The following is a 15,127-nucleotide window of genomic DNA, read 5'->3' as shown; positions in this document are numbered from 1 at the left end:
TTGTGTGTATGTGCACAGATAACCCCCTGTCACTAAGTTCTTAGTCTCTTAATGTTATATGTTCATGGGGAATTCGACACATGGAGCTATGGTTTTATAGGTAAAGCTGTGTGGAAGTGATGTTTTGTGACATCCCCATTTTTACGGTCATAAAAGACCAATTTCGTTTATGCTTTTTAAATAAAAATCAGAGTAACTTCTTAAAAAAAAGTGTTGCGGAATTTGTTCCCAAAACGAAATATGATATAAATTTTATCAAAGCATTTCTTAAAGAAATGTATTTCCATTACATTGCAAAAACTCGGGATGTCAATCATCGATACAGACCACAAGCATAAACTAAAAAGAAATAAACACCTTAAGCCACAAAACACTATCTGGCCTCAAATCCGTAATCTCTCGTCAAATCATCCAACTATGCTTTTGCCACTACTTGTAATACAAGAAACTGAGTGAGTAAGGCTGAGGAGCCTGGTGAGCATATAGGGTTTTCAACCCACAATAATAAGTTCATTATTTATTTTCATCAAATTACTAACCCGATTACCCTTTCCCATTATCCTCACTTTACATCCCTAAAGCATCTATTATAAGGGACATATCCTAAGGAATTTCATCGGGATGGACACTACTGATAAGGGGATTCCTCTGCCATATGTGTCCGTAAGGCAACCATGGGGGGATGGAGTACATCTTCAAAAACATCTACAGGTTGCGAGCCGGCTAGCGTTCCACTGGACTGCCAAGAAAAGTCCGTGGTCGTCATCTATACTCCGCTAGACGACTGGATCATCTTAAACATCGATGTCTCTCATCATTTTAACACACATCATCTATTTCATCTACCCATTGTTCTACCCAACATATTTGTAGATACATAATACATACATGGTCCAGATCTGTAAAACAAAGCTTACATATTTCATCCAACATACTTTCAAAGCATAAAATATTTATACGGTCTAGATCTGAAAAATAATGTTTACATCTTTCATCCAACATGACTTTCAAAGCATAAAATATATATACGGTCTAGATCTGAAGAAAAAGTTCAGATCCGAAGGAAAGAAGTTCAGATCTTTCGTAGATCTCAAAGTACACAGTTTAGATCTAAAGAAAAAGCTTAGATCTGAGGTGAGAAAGTGTAGATCTGAAAGAAAAAGTCTCAGATCTGAAAGAAAAGTGTTAGATCTGAAAGATAAAGTGTAGATTTGAAGGTAAAAGTTTCAGATCTGAAAGAAATAAGCATAGATCTTTCATTCAGCAACATCTTAAGTAAATAACTAACATGTACCTATACACATAGCACAATAAATACTTCATATCTATGTGTAAGATGAAAGTGAATATACACTCACCTGATACAGAGTGATTTAAACAGCACCTCACTTCTAAAAATAATCTTCTTTGACGAAACTGGGAAGTTTTCTTGAAAACCGGGCTCTGCGCGGGCAGAGTTTCAAACCGAAAAACTCGTTTTCTTGGAGACTCCAGGAGCCTTGGGGCTTCCTTCGGGTGCTAGGGGGTTTACCTAGGCTTAGGAGGGTGTTTGGGTGAGTTAGAGAGAAGATAGAGAGAGAAAGATAGTTGAAAATGTGAGGAAAATGGGGCTGCACCTCACACCCTTTTATAGGTCGTGGCCTCGCAGTACGTTGGGCGTATTGCTGATCTACGCAGGGCGTAATCCTCGTTCCGTACGTACGTGTCCGGTTCTCGGTGGTGGTGCATGGCTTATCTCAAACCGCAGGAAAAGTCAATACGCGGGGTGTAGAGTCCTTGTAGACGGGGCGTACTTGGTACGCGAGGCGTCCGAAGTCTGTGCTGGGCGTAGCCTCGCATCTAGCTTCGCACTTTGTACTTCCGACTTCTAAAAAGCATAACTCTCACATACGAGCTCCGTTTTTTCTGTTCTTTATATCCATGTGTAGGTGAAACCATACTCTACAACTTTCGTTTAGACTCCGTCGACTAAATTTGACCTTATTTTAAATTTAACAGTATGCGAAGATTACACTACTAAACCACCATGTAGAATTCATAACTTCTACATACGGACTCCGTTTTCGCCTGTCTTTTTACTGTTGAGTTCCTATTAATGAGATCTTCATCTCTCATTTAGGCCGCATAAGCCAAAAACTGCTCGAACTAAATGAGATCTTCATCTCTCATTTAGAATTCATAACTTCTTCAACGGGTCATAACTTCTTCGTTATAACTCGGATTTCGGCGTTCTTTATATCTACGGAATCCTTGTTTCGACCACTACAAGCTTATGCAAAGATATTGGGCTTATCTCACACTTTAATGTTGACGCTTATTTTTATTCTTTATTAATTATATCTTTATAATTAAGTATAAAACACATAAATTCACATAATTCATGTAATACTCAAAGAATTCATCATTACTGCTTCAAAAAGAGTTACAATAGTTGACCTAGACAAATTTGATCATCTAATAATGCTTAGCCCAGAAACGCGGGCGTTACATGTTTGGTTTTATGAAGGGTAAATTTGTCATTTTTTGTTGGCTATCCTTACATTGCAAACTGTTGAAGGTAATTATACTACTTTAATTATAATGTTTTTCTTACCATTTATCCTTGGATTTCCATCTGTTTGTTGAAGGATGAACATTGCCTTCTATGGTACACAAGCTACTGTATGGTAACACAACACACAACATATGTGAAAGCAATTTCAGTAAACAACTAACCAATTCAGGTCATATGTCAAAGAATTGAATGTTGATCTACTAAAGCGTGTTTCAACTTTCATATTCACATATTCATATTTATACATAAAGTAGCTATTGTAGAAAATTTTGATCATGTAGTCTACAGAAAATTTGATAAAGTTGCTCTAGTGTTAACTTGGTAAGGTACTCTTCTTTCTTTATTTTTTTATTGCTTATGAACATAATGTACATTTTCTTTAAAACATTCAATTGTAACACATGTTTTTGTTTCTTTTCTATTTTTTTGAATAGGTTGATGATGCACCTGAGTACTTGACAAGCATAAGAAGATATATTTTGGGCAACAAGTGATGATAAAGAGGTAGTTCTAAGTGATTACAACTTTTACAACTTCAGTGTTTGATTACTTAATGCCAATGTTTATGACTTATTTACTAAATCTGATTTAAAATGTCAATTATGGAAATTGGAAAATAGATTTGATTCTATGGAACAAAAAACCATACTCATTATGCATTCCTTCTTAGAAGAGTTTAAGCGCACTGGATCTCAACTGTTATACTGTCTCGCACCTTCAGAAAGTCCAACCACGTGATTACAACTTTTACAACTTCAGTGTTTGATTACTTAATGCCAATGTTTATGACTTATTTACTAAATCTGATTTAAAATGTCAATTATGGAAATTGGAAAATAGATTTGATTCTATGAAACAAAAAACCATACTCATTATGCATTCCTTCTTAGAAGAGTTTAAGCGCACTGGATCTCAACTGTTATACTGTCTCGCACCCTCAGAAAGTCCAACCACCATGGTTGAAGGTCAAATGAACCTGAACACACTCTTTTATGATCGTCTAATTGATCACATTACAATTTCGAAGCTTAAAAGTAAACTGGTGGTGAGGTTAACTGAACTATGGTTTGCAATTTGCAAATTAATAGAAAAAGGACCAAAGAAGGGTTTCCTAAAATATCAAACATTTGTAAGTTAGGTAACAACCCATTTAAAAATCTATTTTATTAAAAAATCATTTTATTAATACTTTTAAATATTGCTACAGGAAAGCGTGTGATTCATTCTGATATCACGAAGAAAAAAATTATGAAAACAGATAACAAGACTTTAATGTTGTGGTACATACAAATGAAACACATGACAAGGCCTATAAAAGTATGATTCTATTATCAATTCTTATAATGACGTCACTTGTTGGACAAGTATTATTGTGAGACCTTATTTACTTCATTTCACGTTAGTTTCTATTAGCCTCTTTAGTGCTAGTGCTTTTAGTATGATGATTTAAAGATGTTATATTAGTTCATATTTGTTCTCTATTTTGTAAATTAAACCACTTTAATATTATGGTATTTCTCCAGCTTCCTATTGGTCCGCTTTTCTTTTAATAAATTTTGTTGTAAAAAAAAAGGTGTGTTAATTATCTGATGTACAACAAATAAAATGCCACTAAATCACTAATATTGTATTTACCACGCTAAACAACGCAATATATAAATGCATCCAAGATAAAAATACAACCCATAAATGACTTACATCCCAAACCTTTTGCATAATCCAAAATTGATACAACTTTTTCTTCAAACTTGCTTCAATCGTCATTTCACAAACGCCAATCAAGCTAATATAATTTCCAATTTCTAATGTGTATTTTCTCACTACCTTTCCACCGATAAAAGAAACATTTTGTACAGCACCCAGAAGCATATTTAATTAATACAAAATTATTCATAGCTTTCCAATACCATTTTCTTACCTTCCAATACCGAGAATTATTTTTTATGCACTTTGTACAACTACTTCTCATCTTTATTTCTAAGAAAAGGTTACATCTAAGCTTCTTTTTGTGCCAAACCACCTTCGAAAACCACACTACCCCCCCTGTATTTTCGAATTTTAGCTCTCAATTTTCATTTTTCCGTTTTCCCACTTCTTACACAACCTCTAAATTTGGAATACAATTCCTACATAACTAGCCCTTCATTTTTATTTACTTTTATTATATATTTAACCCCAAATACCTTCGGTCGGGCTTAAACATTCTGCATATGCAACCTTGGGACAAGTGTTTTAGGATTGAGCGTTGACAAACCGATAAAGGGAATGAGTGGAATGGTTAAATGAGCCAATCTCATAATGATAAACAGTTTATATTATTGTTACATAAATTACATGCAAAATAATAGTTGACTTTTCAAAAAAGTATATGGTCAAGGAACAAATTTGGGAAAAAATATGATATGCTATAGAAGAACGAAATGTAAAAAAGAAATTATTTGAAGAAATAAAATTAATTAATGCTTGGAAAATATTTTTTGAAATAAAACTTATTTCCATCCGTTCTTAAAAACCCTAAAAACTTTATAATGACGTTGCAATTCGGGATAACAAACTACATACCAAAACAATGTGTATGACCATTGTGGGATGCAATAGAATTTTGATACATTGCATGTTCTTTGGAAGATGACATGTTTCCGTATAGAAACTAATCGTTTAAACGAATATAATCCTAAAAATAAACTATCTGACGAAAAGAAACAATTCGTTGCTGCAAAACCCACTGAAAACAATATGTATCTGTTTTGTGTTCCATAAAATATAATATATTTCCCCGAATAGAACTAATTGCCGAATGAAAGTAATCGTCTCTGTTGCTTCGCACGGGAAGTCAAGTAAAATGTTCGACTGGAAAGGGCATAAATGAAGATGCAATACCCTTTACTTACATAACTTCCAGGTATATTGTAATGTTTAACATTTGTTTCAAAGAGAGTTTGGTGTAACGCCCGTAGATTAGGCTAGTCAATTTAGAGACGATAGGTGTCAAAAATGAATTTTTGATGAAAGATTATTTAGAATGAATAATCTTAACTAAGTTGTAGTATATGTCACAAGGTTTCCGTGCATATAAAGAACGCTGAAATCCGAGTTATAACGAAGGAGTTATGACCTGTCGAAGTTTCACGACAGAACCGGCACGACGCTGAATGACGTAAAAAGTGAATTTACGTTAGATTGATATTTAGCCTTAGCAATCTAAACGAAATTTGTAGAGTTCGTTAAACCATGAGCGTGCATAAAAATAACGCCCAAATCTGACTTCATATGAGGAAGTTATGATTTTTCCAAAGTTTCGACTTAGCAGTATGCAGCCCGAATCCTCGATTTGAGATCGAGTGATTTTTAGCCGAAACAATCTAAATGATAACCGAAGATCTCATCGATAGTAGTGAAACGATAAAAAGATAGGCAAAAACGAACGTCAGATGAAGAAGTTATGAATTTATAACAGAGCTTTCCTGTCCCGACCTACTAAAAATAATATAAAAGTAATATATTTATAATATATTAAAATTTAATTCAAAATTAGCCAATGGAGTCTAAACGAGAGTTGTATAGCATAATCTCACCTACGCGTGGATATAAAGAACGTTGAAAACGGAGTTTGTATGCGAAAGCTATGAATTTCTGAAGTTCGGGGCGCGAAACCCCAAAACTGTCAGAGTTCACGACGTGAATACAGTGTTCACGATGTGAACTCAGTATTTATGACTTCTGGAGCCTGACAGACGCAAGTGGCGATGACGCACCTGATGACTATTGAATTCACGACGTGAGAACTTAAAATTCACGACGTGAGACCTGAAATGGCCCTATAAATGGAAATCAAGGGTCAGCCGAGTTTGGGTTGCTCCAGCTCCTCTCTCCCACTCCCGATACCCTCTCTAAGCCCTATTTTAACCCCCCGAAGCCCCAGTATCATCCCGAGACCCGAATCAAGTCCCGAAGCCCAAAGATCCCGAGAAGTGAGATTCCCGAGCCGAAGCTCTCCCACGAGGAGCTTGGTTTTGTGTGAAGATCTTCCAGTTTACCGAAGAATACTACTTCTACAAGTCGTAGTGCGGTCCGATCATCTTCTAGTCAAGTGAGTGTGTAGTCACTTTCTTCTTACGCATAAATATTAAGTATTTGCTATGAAATACGTGCTATGTGTATAATATATCGTTGTTTATTCGAGATGATTATGGAATGGATAAATTATATAAGTTTTAATGAGTTAAACTATATATGTATTTTGTATCTAAAAATATGTTGGGTAGAACATGAGTAGATGAGGTTGTTGGTAGGTGATAAAAGATGGGTTGGACCAGGAGATAAAAGGGTAAAGAGATAAACTTGTTTTAGATCTGGATGTATGGATCAGGTCAGGAGGTTAGTTTTAGATTTGAGAGTATGGATCAAATCAAGAGGTTAGTTTTAGATCCGGGAATATGGATTATGTAAGGAGGTAAATTTTAGATCCGAGAGTATGAATTATGTATTTTTGAATTATGTGTTCATACGATAAGGTATCATGCATATAGTCCCTTTTAGGAACATCAATTTTATACGTGTATTGACTAAAGTATGAAATATACATATGTATGTAAAGTATTTGTTATTGTCCGAAATACGGGTTAGATATATTTGATGATATACAACGTGCGAATCAGTTATGGTTCAATATGTGTTAAGATGTGAATATATGATATTATTACTTAAAACTCTGTGTTAAGTATACACTACTTAGCATTGCCTAAACGGAGTTAATATCGCAAATTGATTATAAGCATTGTAGGCTTGCCTAGTGATGGGTTAAGACTTAAATAGGGATGTTTAGTTCAATTAAGTTTGGACATTGGGTAGCCTCTTATTAAGAGTACGTGTGTTGCGAGATTGATGATCGATGGAGTACGTCCTACGTATAGAAGTACATTTTATGTACGAAGTCTTTTTCAAAGCTTTGCGTCTTGGGTGCTGCTTGTGCCAGGGTACTATTATGTTCTCGGGTACGATTCTTTCGCATACCAGAGTACTATAATGTGCCAGAAGTACTATCATGTACAAAGTCTTTTTGACAATTTTGTGTGTCGGCTACGGGAGCGTACGGGAGTACTCTAGTAGTATTTCCCCCATACTTTTATTTTGAGAGAGCTTTGGAGTCAGCGTTTCTTTTATGAAGTGATCGACCGAGCTTCATATGTCAGCGTTTTCTTTCACGAAGTAATTAAGGGAACTTCGTAGACTACCTAATAAAGTGTGTCAGTAATAGACCATTGATAAGTATGTCTGGTGTTATATTGCTGGATAGGGTGCGTATGGGGGTGAAATACCTCATGTATTCAGGCCACTGCTAGGCAAAGTTCGATGCTGGGATAGGTAGAGTCTGGGGGTATAATATCTCATGATAGTCGGACCACACCTAGGCATTGTTATCTAGATAACTACCCCTGACTTAAAATGTCTTGTGGTTCTTTCTTTTACGAACGAAGGTTCGTGGTGAAACTTATTCCATTCCCCTCATTTGATGTCTTTATTGATCCTTGTTTGCTACCAGGGAATTTCCGAAGCAACTTCGTCAGTTTGTGGTTCATATCGACTTCTTAGGCTAGATCTCGTAAGATCATTGTATAGGGTCAGTATGTGGGGATCGACGAGAGGGGATATATTGTTTTAGAAATATAATTTATATGTGTTTATAACATTAGTGGTTTCGCAGGATCGAGATATGCTTTATTATCACGTTGTTTGAACTAAGAACTTTCATTCTCTGTGTTCCTTAGGTGATTGGGGTCACCAGGGATATTCGAACTAAGTGTTCATTAGATATTTGAACTTAGTGTTCATCAGGGATATTTGACTAAGTATTCATTAAGTGTTTGTGCACTAGGTGTTCATTGGGTAATATTGGAACTAAGTGTTCATTAGGTGTTCTTGAACTAGGTGTTCATTAATTATTGTGAATTGCGTGTTCACCAAAGGTAATCTAAGAACCTTGGCAACACTAGACTTTGTGCCAGTTCCTTAGGGCAATCCTTAGGAATGAATGGGAGAATGAATGGGAGAAGGGTAATCAGTTCTTAGGATAAATCTTTAAGAAATAAATGGAGATAATGGGGGTGGGTATTTGAATTGATTGTTTGATAATTAAAATAATAATTATATTATTGTGGGTTGAAAACCCTATATGCTCACCAGGCTCTCAAGCCTGACCCACACAGTTTTCTTTGCATTACAGGTAATGGCACAAGAGTATCAGTTGGTGGACTTGACGATAGATTTTGGATTATAGGCCAGTAGTTATGAATAAATGTTGTAAAGTCTATTTTGTTCTGTTTATGCTTTTGGTCTGTATTGAACATGACATCCTGAGATTTTGTTATATAATGAAAATACATTTCTTTAAAGAAATGTTTTGATAATTTTTATCATATTTTGTTTTGGGAACAAATTCCGCAACTATTTTCTTTAAAAGATTACTCTGATTTTATAAAACAAAACATAAACAAATCGGTCTTTTCTGGCCGTGAAATTGGGGATGTCACATTTGGTACCATTTAAAACTAGATCACTCAAAACAACATGTCGAAAGTAAACTAATCCTCGTCTCAATACTACTTGTCGAAAGAAACTATTTATCGCGGATGCATTGCACGAATACACTACTGGATAGAAACCATATTGACCTTCCCTATAAACTATAAGCCTTGATAGTGGAAATAAAAATTTGTAAACAAATGTCTCAACTCAGTAATAGCATACCCTCATAATTAATTTCGGAAACAAAATATTCATCGTCCGCTGCTTTGCGCGGGTAACGACTAGTATATATATATATATATATATACCCGCGCAAAGCGGCGGGGAAGAATAGTTCATTCTGGTGATTAGTTCCTTTCGCCCTTTCGGTTTGTAACATAAATTCTAACTTTGACTTTGTGACAAATTCTATTTTAAATTTAAAAATTAACACATAAAACAACAATAAGTTAGTTATTTGTTCAAGAGGATCTGTTTCCTAATTCAAATTGGCAACAACATTCAATTCTCTTAGGTGCTGTTTGTTTTTTAGAAGCGAAAATTCATGAAGTCTGCAGACCACCTCTGCAGTCTTCTGTAGCAGAAGAGGTGGAACAAACGGCTGCAGCCTATAATAAGAAGCATGTTTGTTTTTTAACATCTATAGACTGCTGCAGTAAACTGAAATTTAAATAAACTAATTTTATAAACTGAAAATAGTTCTCAACACCGAAATTTAATAATTCTAGTTTTAAAACATTGAAATAATAGTAAAAAGAACATGTAAAAAAACAAAAATATAAAACTTTTTTTTTAAAAAAACTTTAAAAAATGTAAAAGAAGCTAATAGTTTTATTCTAGAAAAAAAAACTAATTTTAAAAAACATTAAAAAAGAAAATAATAAAAAAATTAAGAAAGTATTGCAAACATTGTCTACAAAGTTCGTAAAAAATTATACATGTTAAAAAAGATGCAACTGAAATTGAAAATATTATTAATAAAACGGTAAAAAAATTAAAAAAATCATGTTAAAAAAAATCGTGGAAATTATAAAAATAAATTGTGTCACATCCGTAAATAAAAATTTAAGAAAATCAAAGTTTAAAAAAAAAAATTAAAAAAAAGTTATACAAAAATTCTTAAAAAAACACTTAGAAAAAATGAAAGTTGAAGAGGTTAAAAGAGGCAAGTCAAGTGCTGCGCTACGCAGCACACGTGCAGATGTTTTGTAGTCTGAAGTCTTCCAAAAAACAAACTGCTGCGAGAGGGAAAGTGTTGCGCGTGTGCTGCGCCGCGTAGCAATAAGTGGTTTGAAGAGGTTTTTATAGAAAAACAAACAGCAAATTTGTTAATTAGTGGATGGGTCTCTAAGTTATCTCATTCTTCTAAGTTATCTCACTCTTCTAAGAGTTATCAATGCTTTTGAATGAGGAATGTCAACTAAATGCCAACGCCCATCCATTATTACTCCAAAATAGGTTCAGTTTATTTACCATAAACCCACCCAAAAGCACCTAAAAAGGGGTGAAAACATTTACAAGTTATCAAGGAAAGAAAATTTCATCTTTATGTTTCTAAAAAAAGAAATCTAAAACAGATCACAAAGAACAAAATTTAGACTCTAGATTAATACTATACACGTTTCTTTTCTTAGTCCAATATCATTTTAAGAATATAGCAAAAAGATTTATAATTTTTTACACCCGAAAATCGGAAGATAAGAGCCCAAAAGGTTATGTAAACATAAACACTGAAGACACAAAATTAGCAAAATGAGGCCCCTTTCACATTACCAGAGAACAACAGTGAAAAAGTTGAAAAGAAAACCCACATATTCTTCTTCACCTGTACAAAAACAAGAGGAAAGCAATGTTAAGAAATGGTGACCATATAAAACAAAGAGAAAGACAAAGTGAAGTTCACACACCACCACCAAATCATGGTTTTGCACTTATAACTACTTCACGTTCTGGGATGTTTGATACTCTGAAATAATTATACTGCCTTGAACATGAGACACCATGAATGCATGAAACAAGATAGATGTGAATACTATAAATATGACTATTCTGCCCTTACAAAGCTAAAAAATGTACACTACAGGAACCAAAATTATAACTCTTTATGACGTTTGCATGAAGTAATACGAAGGTAATGTTTTTACGGTAACCATAATTGGTAAGTTCAATTTTCTTGTAGGACCATTTCAAAAACTAACAACCCAAAACTTCATTATTGAGGAAACGATAAATGTAGATGATAAGACTTTTGTTACTTATAATCATTAAAATTATTTTTTAATCCATTCATTATCATAAGATACTTTTATGATCTTGACTTACACAATCAAGCAGGATGTTAACAACCTTCAAATAAATGGATATGAGCATCTCTACGGCCCAATTGATGTCTTCAACACCTTATATCATAAAACAGATAATCATGTTTAGTGAAAAAAAACAAGAGGTGACCAGGTGGGTCATGTAGCTGCCATGGAAACATAGAATGTAGGTCACTTTTAAACCTGGTGACTACAAACGGGGTTCAGGGCACATAGGGAAAGCAAATTCTATATGTATGCTTCATTCATTTAACATTTTATTCTAAAAAAAAACTGGAAAGAAGATGCAGTAAGGGCTCGAGGCCAAGTCTACAAACCACAAAAGGAGTGACGTTACCTTTTACTTGTTGATACCTTGAAAACGTTTGATAGAGCCTTCTTATCTTGTTGTTATCGTCTTCTGCATAGGAAGAGTAAGAAAATCAACCAAAAAAACATATTTTTTCTAGTAAAAAATGATAACCAAATCGAGAGAAAAAGTAAGTCAGGATCAAAATATGAAGATGGATATTAACGAAAACTGCTTTCCTTTTAGCTGATGAATTTTGAAATTGTGATTTTTAATCCATTACATAAAATCAAAACCCTGTAACAACAAAAATTAAGTAAAAAATTTGATTATGTGAAAAGAGATATTAGGAATTGAAAATCAAACAATAAATCGAAAAGAATAGGGTGAAGAAGAGAGAAACGAAGCATACATGTGTTACCGTGGAGAGTCCCGGGGAGAAGGGAGTAGGTGTGGTTATTAGATGATGGTCATTGTTTTGGTGTCTTCCAACAAAAACCCTAGAATAAAAAAGAAATTCCCATATTCCAAACTGTATATTTCAATCACATAGAAGAAAAGTAGAGAGGATAAGGGAGCACCGGCATGTGGTGGGGATTAATGGAGTTACTGGTGGAGGAGAATGGTGAAGCGGCAACTGGTATAGAAGAAGGGTAGCCTACCCACTCTGTTGTAAGTGTGGTTAGTGTTTGTTGAGAGTGAAGCTGGCGGTAAGTGGTGTGATGGTGGCGATAGAAAAAGGATGAGGAAACACTCGTTAGTTGTGGTGGTTCATTGTTGGAGAAGTAGGCGGAGAATGAGGAGGCGTGTTTAAGTTTTTCCTAAATCGGAGATCATTATAGAGATCGGACGACATACTTAATAAGGTGGCCGGTGGTTTAGGAAGAAGGATGTTGATCTCGTTTTTATTCAAATGATATGGAAATGTCGAGATATAGCAGGAACATGAATGCGAGAAAAATCGGGATTCTAAAACTGAATCCCTGTAAATTCAATTTATCATCCGACTAATATGGATTCAACAAGACTCGATCAAGGATTAAAAGTCAAAAAATAAGGAAAGATATGATCATATTTTAATATAAAAGATATTTGTTTCGTTAACTTATATTTTAATATTATTTTATTTATACTGATTGTACTTTAGGCTTAAAGATTTAATCGTCTTAAAAAAATAATATTATTATAATGAATCTATTCATGGAAATAATATGATTTTCTTTTATAATCAAGGTAGTATATATATATATATATATATATATATATATATATATATATATATATATATATATGGAAAAGTGAATATACCCTTAAGGATATATAAGCTTAGGTACCCAAACTCACCATACTACGTCGTTTTGTATCATATAATACATTCTAATTGTTCAATGTTTTTATAATTTAACTTCAAACTTGATTTACTTCCAAGATTATTATAAATTACACATAAATCTTCCTTTTACGTAATTTTCATTTTCAACTACAATATATATAGCCTAATAAGTGTTCGGCAAAAAGATATGATATAAGAGAAAGATATTAGTGAAATTTCGAAAATCTTGAAAGTTAATCAAGTTAAGAGTTGAAGTTTACACACATTATAATAAATATATTAAACAAAACGACGTATTATAGTGTGTTTGGGTACGTAAGCTTATATACCCTTAAAGGTATAATATATATATATATATATATATATATATATATATATATATATATATATATATATATATATCACATTTTCTTTGTGATTATCTTTGATTCTTTTTTTTTCATCCATAATATAAGAGAGGCTTCAAGAGTGTGACTATATATCTACTCAAATGTAATTATTTTGGCAATCATCCGAAATACCTCGTGCCGGATTATTACTTCATCTTCTTCCAATCATCATCACCATAATCGGTCTTTCATAATGCTATCTCTTTCCCTCTACTCACCCATTCCTTGCTCTTACTTTCCAAAGCGCTTCTCTCTATCAACCAACAAACCTTCTTTTCATGTATCCATCAAAGATCAATTTGCCTGTAGCGGTGGAAACACATGGCCTGAGGAATCGGTAGTTACTCCAGAGGGGCTTCATCGCGAGTTAATGCCGAATCATGTGGCAATCATCATGGATGGAAACAGAAGATGGGCTCGATCTCAAAGATTGATGCCTCAGGCCGGTTACTTGGCGGGTGCCAGAGCCTTGAAGTTGGTGGTTGATCTCTGTCGTAAGTGGGGAATCCAGGTTCTCACCGTCTTCGCCTTCTCATCTGACAACTGGTTAAGACCCAAAGTATGTGTGATATTGATATTAGATTAATTCCAGTTTCATAAGTTATTTTCTGGGTTTAATATTCGTGCGATTGGTTGCTGGTAGACTGAAGTTGATCTCTTTTGATTTACAAAAAATTGAACTAGATCCAGATAGATATTGGTTGACACGGGCATATAAGTCATGTTATACTGTTAAATAACAAGCCTTTAGTTTTCCATTTGAAAATTCGTGGGTCTGATTGGAGATAAAATAAAAGATGAAATTGCTTATATGGAGAGGTAAATTTCTGTTGATTACAACATGTTATTGTTCGACCATAATTCAATTTTAGAAGAGAACTGTGATTGAATTACGTTGATCATTTGCTTGATCGAACAGGGAGAATATCCGGCTTTCTATCATGGGAGACGTATCAAAGCTTCCACAATCCTTGCGAGAAGTTATCACACATGCTGAAAACGCCACGAAGAACAATTCACGACTCAATCTTGTTATAGCGGTTAATTATAGTGGCAAGTATGACATTGTCCAAGCTTGTCAAACCATAGCTCTAAAGGTCAAAGATGGTGTGGTTAAATCCGAAGAAATCAATGAGTTAATGATTGATAATGAAGTTGGTATGAAGTCCATGCAATTACCACACCCTGATCTCCTTATTCGGACTAGCGGGGAGGTTAGAGTGAGCAACTTTTATTTGTGGCAGTTGGCATATACTGAACTATACTTTATTCAAACACTTTGGCCAGATTTTGGAGAAGATGAACTTTTACGTGCTTTACATGTTTTTCAAGAGAGATCAAGGCGATATGGTGCATGAATTGAAATTCTTTTAAATGGTCTAAGAATTGAACAGATGCTATATACTTAATTAGACTTTTGAGGTGATCTAGTGATGCCGACTTGTTCAAATGCTATTCTTGGATAAACTTTTTTTAAGTCGATTCGCCTATGGTAACCGTTTAAACAATTTGAAGTAAAATATTGTATGTTATGCTTCTATAACTATAATGAAAACATTGTTACATATTTCTGTTGGGTTATTTTAGCCATGATTAGATAGCCCAACCTTTTTAGGCCCATCTTATTTTAATCCATATATAAATATAAGTCTTCAGCCTTTATTTCAGGGTGCGTCTATTTCATTTTAGCTTACTATAGTGATACAGTGAAAAAAA

General features: G+C 34.1%; 1 long non-coding RNA gene and 1 pseudogene across 4 annotated transcripts; one reads left to right on the top strand and one right to left on the bottom strand.

Annotated features, from left to right (window-relative positions):
- Nucleotides 1-10,662: 10,662 nt before the first annotated feature.
- On the bottom strand, nucleotides 10,663-12,692 carry LOC145054897 (uncharacterized). 4 transcript variants are annotated; one of them, XR_013685003.1, is made up of 5 exons: nucleotides 12,271-12,692; nucleotides 12,102-12,189; nucleotides 11,738-11,986; nucleotides 11,402-11,478; nucleotides 10,663-10,904 (listed from the first exon to the last, which is right to left on the bottom strand). It is a non-coding gene; the product is annotated as an uncharacterized LOC145054897 (long non-coding RNA). The 4 variants fall into 4 exon arrangements; XR_013685002.1 differs by having other exon boundaries at nucleotides 11,738-11,800; nucleotides 12,271-12,680; XR_013685001.1 differs by having other exon boundaries at nucleotides 12,102-12,684.
- Nucleotides 12,693-13,604: 912 nt separating this feature from the next.
- On the top strand, nucleotides 13,605-14,769 carry LOC145050742 (dehydrodolichyl diphosphate synthase 2 pseudogene; annotated as a pseudogene).
- Nucleotides 14,770-15,127: the final 358 nt, after the last annotated feature.

The sequence above is a fragment of the Lactuca serriola genome, chromosome 5 (assembly GCF_051521515.1).
Source record: "Lactuca serriola cultivar US96UC23 chromosome 5, Lser_US96UC23_V15, whole genome shotgun sequence".
Lineage (NCBI taxonomy): Eukaryota > Viridiplantae > Streptophyta > Magnoliopsida > Asterales > Asteraceae > Lactuca > Lactuca serriola.
The sequence above is the reverse complement of the archived record's forward strand: the minus strand, read 5'-3'. Positions and strand labels throughout refer to the sequence as shown.